At 42.9% G+C, this 8,175-nt stretch overlaps 1 pseudogene; it reads left to right on the top strand.

Moving 5' to 3' along the window:
- The first annotated feature begins 7,608 nt into the window (after nucleotides 1-7,608).
- Nucleotides 7,609-7,780, top strand: LOC148541853 (U2 spliceosomal RNA; annotated as a pseudogene).
- The last annotated feature ends 395 nt before the right edge of the window (nucleotides 7,781-8,175 follow it).

Consider the following 8,175-nt stretch of genomic DNA (forward strand, 5'->3'; position numbering starts at 1 on the left):
ACAGAGTCCTTCTGGCTCTACATCGGCACACAAGGTGAGACAAGCTGACTGGCTAGTCAGCTAAAGCAATGATGGAAGAGTGCCGAGCCTATGCTGTGAACTAAAATATATATATATATATATATATATATATATATATATATATATATAGTTACCACACGACTGGCACTCCACAGTAATAGAAAATCTTGCCTCATTGCCTTCCCTAGTATAAGATCCAAATAATATAGCAGCAGACAGGCGGCACTCGTAGGACTTGAAAATGATCAGGAAAAATGCTCAACCTTTTAGGTCATTTTAATAGCATACCAACGTTTCAATCCCACACCAAGGATTTTTCTCAAGGCTCAACAAAGACATACACCATGAAAACACTTAAATAGGGAACCAACATTCACCATGTGCTGAAGAAAGATGCCACTAACAGGAAGAAGCAACATCCTGCTGCGTCCCGCAGCCCACGTGTTCTCCACCCGTGTCACGTGTGGTAACCAAGGCGACGTGGAAGCCAGCTCCAAAATCGCAGGGACGTATGCAGGGATATCGGGGCTGCATCGCGGCAGGGCCTTGCCACAAACAAAATGGAGTGACGTCATCCAGCCGCGTCCCGCAGTACACACACTCCCCACCACACGTCACCCACAGAAACCAAGGCAACCAAGATGCCAGCTCCAACACATCAGGGACGCGCGCAAGAGAATCAGGGCTGCACCACAGCAGAAAATCACTGTCACCTGATCCTGTAGGGACAATAAGATAAAAAGTGTGACAAAAAACCACAACCAATTAATATAAAGATCAAAAGAACAGAGAAAAGGGGGGGGAAACCAGCAGAATAAACAAACATATGATTACATTTAAAAAATAATATGTCTATTGTAGCATATACAAAAAAAACGAAGCCAAAAAAAGAGCTACAAATAAAAAAATTAAAAAATGTCCAAAGGCTAAAAAAGAGAATTTTTTTTTTTTTTTAAATATAAGAAAACTAATAAAAAATTACTAATAATGGTATAATAAATAGACTCATGCGGCATCTGAATAATGCAGGACCCCAAAAGAAAAAAAGTTTCTGAAAAATATAAGAAAAAAATATAAAAAAAGAAAAAAATTGAAAAAAATTAAAAAAACCTATACAAAAATGTTATAAAAAACAAGACAGTTGTAGGTTTTCATTTAATCCATAAGGGGCCACACTGTCATCCGATTGATCCATCTGGCTTCCAGTCTCAGGAGGGCTTTCTCCCTGTCACCTCCTCTAGTAAGTGGTGGAATATGATCCACTAATTTGTACCGTAAAGTAGCTAAAGGATGGTTATTCAATTTGAAGTGTCATGCGACCGGTTGCTCCGATTCTCTGCCATTAAGCGCAAGACGAATGGCAGAACGGTGTTGCGCAATCCTCTCCCGGAATTGGCAAATGGTTTTCCCGATGTATATCTGTCACGCTGGGAGGCGGGTTTTTGAAAGCCGAGGTCTGAGGCTGCGGGAGGAGGTGAAGGCGAGGGGCCTGGACGTATGATCTCCGCATCCACAAGTCTTGGTCGTTGGCTAGACCTAGTCAATGGTGCAGAGTCTAACGCACAAGGAGATGTTTGCCAGTGACCCCTCCAAGCGGGATATGGGCTTGTGCAGCTCCCTGTAAGCAGGTCGCGGTCCTTTGACTGCTGACCAAGGCCTGCAGGGAAAAGAGAATCAAAAACACCCGTGGCCCAAGGGTAATGCCTGGAATAGGCACGTGGGGAGTGGGATAGAACTCCTGGCTGGAGAAAGGCACTTGAGGTGCTGGCTAGAGAGGTGTGGAGATTTATTGGTAGGCTGAGGTAACAGCTGGATATCCCACAAAGTATATACCAGATTGCCGGCCGGAGATCATGCACTAGGGTGCAATGAGACGAAGGGTTAACCTGCACACAGGCTGTGATGGTGAAAGCACTGTGATGAGATGAAGGGTTAACTTGCAAACAGGCTGTGATGGTAAAAGCACTGTGGTGAGATGGAGGGTTAACTTGCACACAGGCTGTGATGGTAAAAGCACTGTGGTGAGATGGAGGGTTAACTTGCACACAGGCTGTTGATTAGTAAAGGCACTGTGGTGAGATGGAGGTTAAACTGGCACACAGGCTGTTGATTAGTAAAGGCACTGTGGAGAGATGGAGGTTAGCTTTCACACAGGCTGCTGATAGTAATGGCACTGTGATGAGATAGCTCAGAAGCTCTGGAAGAAACACACTGGAAGCACGGGAACCTGGAACGAGACTCCTCTATTTACACTAGCGGCGACAGTGATTGTTCAGGCAACTACCTGGAGCACAGGAGCCAGATATATACCCCTGGAAGCCTGCTGATAGGCCCACAGCATCAGCTGACCAGCCAGGCCACTCGGAAAGAAGTACTGACATAGGGAAAGTGTCATGGCGGCACCCATGATGGAAACTGCGATCCCTGCTCACCAGGTCGCCTGACACCACAGCTACAGGGTGAATGCTCAGCTCCTCCCACGTCGCCGCGCCAGCCGCCCGACTGCCCGGGAAGTCAGAGGAAGCCAGCGGGATGGTAAGGGACGGACGATCCCCGGCTGAACTCTGACAATATCAGGCCGCACGGGCATCTAATGGCATAAATCACGAAGGAACTTGTACATGTCAAAGTGTGTTTGATGAAAATTTTTTTGCCAGAGTATGGGTGTATGATGTAGTCGCCCGTTTCCATATATCTACAGGTGACACACCCTAGACAGTGATAACAACCTGATTTTTTAGTAAGAAAGTTATCTCTAGGTTTATTTAAAAAGCCCGTAACATAATTTTTCACAAGTTGGTCCTTAAGATTAGGTCCCCTCTGGTAGGCATGCATCACTCTGTGGTCTTTAAGACACTTCAAATTAGGTTCAGATGTGACCAAAGGCCAATATTGATTAATGGATTGTCTAATGGAAGAACTTGATGTATTAAATGAATTCACAAAGATCATTTTCTTTGAGAACTCATGTTTTGATTCAGATGTCTGTTGTAACGATGTTTCTCTCGAAATGTTCAGGGCTTTAGTTTTAGCCCTCTCCAAGTCTTTTAGACGATAACCTCTGCAGAGAAATTTGTGCAGCATGAGATCAATTTGTTTTTTTGATTCTTCTTCGTTGCTAACAATTCTGATTCTCATGAATTGTGAAAAGGGTAATCCCATTTTCATAGCTGGAGGGTGGTGGCTAGTGGCATGCAGGAGAGTTTTCCTGTCTGTAGTCTTAGTAAAAATATTAGTTTCAAACATTAAACCATTCCACAATAGTTCTACATACAAAAAGTGAATTTTATAAGGATCATGTTCAAATGTGAACTTGATGGAATGGTGTAGAGAATTAATAGACAACATGGTTTCTTCAAACTCTAAGGCTGTACCTGGCCAGACAACCAAGATGTCATCTATATAACGGGTGTAGAGCAAACAATATTTATTGAAGGCTGGATTGTCCATAAACAATTGTTTTTTCCAATTTAAACATGAAGATATTAGCTAGGGAAGGTGAAACATTAGAACCCATGCTGCAACCTTGCAGTTGGAGATAAAAAGAGCCATTAAAGTAAAAGTAATTTCTTCTTAGAGTGAGGCGTAAAAGGTCAATAAACAAATCAATATTTGGACCTTTAAAATCTTTGTTATTCAATAGAAATTCAAACATGGCTGTAATACCTTCGTCGTGCGGTATACTGCTGTACAGATTCACCACGTCTATGGTACACAAAAGTATGGACTGTGGAAAATTGGACACTGATTATAATTTCACCAATAATGAGGTGGTATCCTTAAGAAATGTTGCCTCTGACTGGATCAAGGGTTGAAGATAAAAGTCCAAGAATTTAGATATTACACTGTAAATAGACTTAAAAGCCGAGATTATAGGTCTACCAGGAGGGGACGTCAAACTTTTATGAACCTTAGGCAAAGTATACAACATCGGAACCACTGGATAAGGTTCCAATAAGCTGTTCATGGTGTTAACAGTAATATGATGCTCGTCAACCACAGCTTGGAGAGTATTTCTTAATTCTTGCATATACTCCATGGTAGGATCCAACTGTAGTAGTTTGTATACTTTATGATCATTTAATTGTCTGTAGATCTCAGCGCAATAGTCAGTAGTATCTTGTATGACAATTGCCCCGCCCTTATCTGCAGGGCGAATTATAATAGATTCGTTGTTACATAATGATTTAAGGGCTTTGTTCTGCTCACCAGTCAAATTAGAAAATTGCTTACATGAGATAGAATCAGTCATAACTGCGTGATCTACCATTCTGGAAAAACAACGAATAGAGGCGTTAGAAGATAGGGGTTCAAATGTAGAATTAGTTTTCAATGGAAATTTAGTCCCATGTGATGCTTGGTCAGCTGTATCAGAAAAGAACTCTTTCAATTTTAATTTCCTATTAAACTTACAAGCATCAACTTTCCAATCAAATGGTTCAAAGTTATGTGTCAGAACAAAGGACAAACCTCTGTTCAACAGTGTAGTCTCATCAGTGGAAAGGGTATATGAAGATAGATTAATAATTAAATTCTCCTCCTGGAGAGTCTTCTGACTCTGGCCACCCCTCCTTGTGCGGCGCTTCTCCCTATACCTCGTGCGGCCCGTGTAGTAACCCCTAAAGGGGGTCTGCGATCTGAAGTGACCGGTGTTGGTTCAATGCCACTCATAGAGGTATTATTTTCACTTGAGGCATCCGTGTCAAATTGTGTAACAGGATATATATACAGTCAGGTCCATAAATATTGGGACATTGACAGAATTTTCATATTTTGGCCTCTATTCACCACCACCATGGCTTTAAAATGAAACAAACAAGATGTGCTTTAACTGCAGACTTTCAGATTTAATTTGAGGGTAATTACATCCAAATCAGGAGAACGGTGTAGGAATTACAACGGTTTCTATATGTGCCTCCCACTTTTTAAGGGGCCAAAAGTAATGGGACAAACTAAACAATCCTAAATCTAACTTTTACTTTTTAATACTTTGTTGCAAATCCTTTGCAGACAATTACAGCCTGAAGTCTGGAACGCATAGACATCACCAGACGCTGGGTTTCATCCTGGTGATGCTCTGCCAGGCCTCTACTGCAAATGTCTTCAGTCCCTGCTTGTTCTTGGGGCATTTTCCCTTCAGTTTTGTCTTCATCAAGTGAAATGCATGCTCAATCGGATTCAGGTCAGGGTATTGACTTGGCCATTGCATAACATTCCACTTTTTAGCCTTAAAAAACTCTTTGGTTGCTTTTGCAGTATGCTTCGGGTCATTGTCCATCTGTACTGTGAAGCGCCGTCCAATGAATTCTGAAGCATTTGACTGAATATGAGCCCGAAACACTTCAGAATTAATTCTGCTGCTTTTGTCAGCAGTCACATCATCACTAAATACAAGGGTACCAGTTCCATTGGCAGCCAAACATGCCCATGCCATGACACTACCACCACCATGATTCACTGATGAGGTGGTATGTTTTGGATCATGAGCAGTTCCTTTCCTTCTCCATACTCTTCTTTTCCCATCACTCTGGTACAAGTTTATCTTTGTCTCATCTGTCCATAGGATGTTGTTCCAGAACTGTAATGGCTTTTTTAGATGTTGTTTGGCAAACTCTAATCTGGTCTTCCTGTTTTTGAGGCTCACCAATGATTTACATCTTGTGGTGAACCCTCTATATTCACTCTTGTGAAGTCTTCTCTTGATTGTTGACTTTGACACATATACACCTACCTCTTGGAGAGTGTTCTTGATTCGGCCAACTGCTGTGAAGGGGTTTTTCTTCACCAGGGAAATAATTCTTCTGTCATCCACCACATTTGTTTTCCGTGGTCTTCCAGGTCTTTTGGTGTTGCTGAGCTCTCCGGTGCATTCTTTCTTTTTAAGAATGTTCCAAACAGTTGATTTGGCCACACCTAATGTTTTTGCTATCTCTCTGATGGGTTTGTTTGGATTTTTCAGCCTAATGATGGCTTGCTTCACTGATAGTGACAGCTCTTTGGATCTCATATTGAGAGTCGACAGCAACTGATTCCAAATGCAAATGTCACACCTAGAATCAACTCCAGACCTTTTACCTGCTTAATTGATAATGAAATAACAAGGGAATAGCCCACACCTGTCCATGAAATAGCTTTTGAGTTGATAGTCCCATTTCTTTTGGCCCCTTAAAAAGTGGGAGGCACATATAGAAACCGTTGTAATTCCTACACCGTTCACCTGATTTGGATGTAATTACCCTCAAATTATATCTGAAAGTCTGCAGTTAAAGAACATCTTGTTTCATTTCAAAGCCATTGTGGTGGTGAATAGAGGCCAAAATATGAAAATTCTGTCAATGTCCCAATATTTATGCACCTGACTGTATTTATTTGGCTTAACGGAGGCTGGGGGCAGGGCTTCACAATGGCATGGTATCTCCCGGTTTCCCGCTCAAAGGGACCAGGGTGGAGGGCTTCAAACCTAGGTCACTAAGCTCCCCGGACTCCCAGCTTCTCCTGTGAGCCGGGAGTCCATCTGAGAGAGTGCTGCCAATGTCGGCACTGGGTCCCCCAGCTGATGTGAGCTATGGGAGAAGGTGCTTTGGCTGGACTCTGGCTGGAGCAGGGAATAGAGCTCCCCTTTGCCAGCCATGAAAAATCTTTACAACGGGAGGCGGGGCTGGTTCCAGCTGTGCTGCCCCGCGGTCTCGCTGCCTCACTCCCTGAGACGAGATGTCTTCTCTCCCCACCTCTGCTCGCAGCGCTCTCTGCATGCAGAGCAACACTTGCCCTGGAGTGAGAGGAGGGTGTAACCATAGCCCTTTTTAATTCTCTGAAAGCCATGTAAGCCCTGAGCCACTGCTGTGCTTGTAAGTGGAGGTGAAAGCTCAGTCATCGTTGCTAAAGCGCTTGTGTGTCTCTCGGCTTTACAGCAACACTGCCTCTCTAATCAATATAGGGAGAGAGGCGCACACAGTTTCCATGCTATTACAACTAAGTTATAACAGCACTCCTAGGGTTCCTCACAGTGCAGCTGTAATTATACAAGAGCCCTGCAGCATAGCCACGAGAGAGAGAATCTATGCTAAAGTAGGCTGAGCATTGTAACCTTCTTTAATAAAGTGCTAAGGGGTATGTTTTATGGTGAATCCCCTTATCCAATGATGCTGCGTTAAGTGCTCGCTTTGGCAGCACCATACTTAAATTGTAACAAAAATAAAATAGTAAATTTTCTCCCAAAATAATAATGGTTCCATATTTGGAACTACGTGCCCCACAGTCCAGTTTAATGGAGCTTAGCCTAGCGTAGCATCCACCTCCCGTCTATACTTTCATGGGAAGGCCGGGCCCTGGAGTACTCTTACATGAAGAGTGGCACATATGGGTATGAAGCTCCCTTAGTTTAGTACTATAAAGCAGTACATATGCACAGATACTGTAATGGTATTAATGCCTCACAACGCTGAGGTCGTAGTTTCTATTCCCGCTAGGGCCCTCACTGTGTTCCCCCTGTGATTGCATGGAGTCTCTTCGGGACAACATACATGCCTTTAATAATGGCCTGGGAACTTGGTGGTGTCATGTCTAGTTGTAATATACAGATTGATATTATATACAAAATTGTTGTTATGGTTCTGTGTGTTCTGATGAGTTTAATATCTGATATGCTCCCTATTTGAGGGCCATAATTTACAGGAATTTTTAGGACCGGGATAGAGCTTGTTCTGTCCATTCCACATTGACCTGGTGTTGCAGGATTTCCAGGTCTGGTGCACGACATACCTACAGACGCTCAGAGCGCTGACACAGACGACCGCCACCTCAGATTCTCGTTCAGAATATGTATATGTATATATACATATATATATATAATATAGTGTGACACAGTTGGGATAGGGGTCCCTCTCCTGGGTAGATGGAATCGCTCTTTGCACACACAGCAGCCGGAGAAACAGGACACAATTCTGGGGTTCTCGTGCAAGCTGGTCAGAGCCAGTCTTTATTGTACAACATCAGTAATCAAATAGACAAAACATAAAAATAAATCCTAGCCCATCTGGGCTCTAACTAGACAGTAAGCTCCCTCACTAACAGAACACTAAAAATAAGTTCAAGTCCACAGTATCTTCTGGTTTGTAGCAAACTATGTCTCAACTAAACCTAGCTTATCACAGT

This window comes from Taudactylus pleione, unplaced genomic scaffold (genome assembly GCF_031769625.1).
Source record: "Taudactylus pleione unplaced genomic scaffold, aTauple2 ptg000016l, whole genome shotgun sequence".
Taxonomy (NCBI): domain Eukaryota; kingdom Metazoa; phylum Chordata; class Amphibia; order Anura; family Myobatrachidae; genus Taudactylus; species Taudactylus pleione.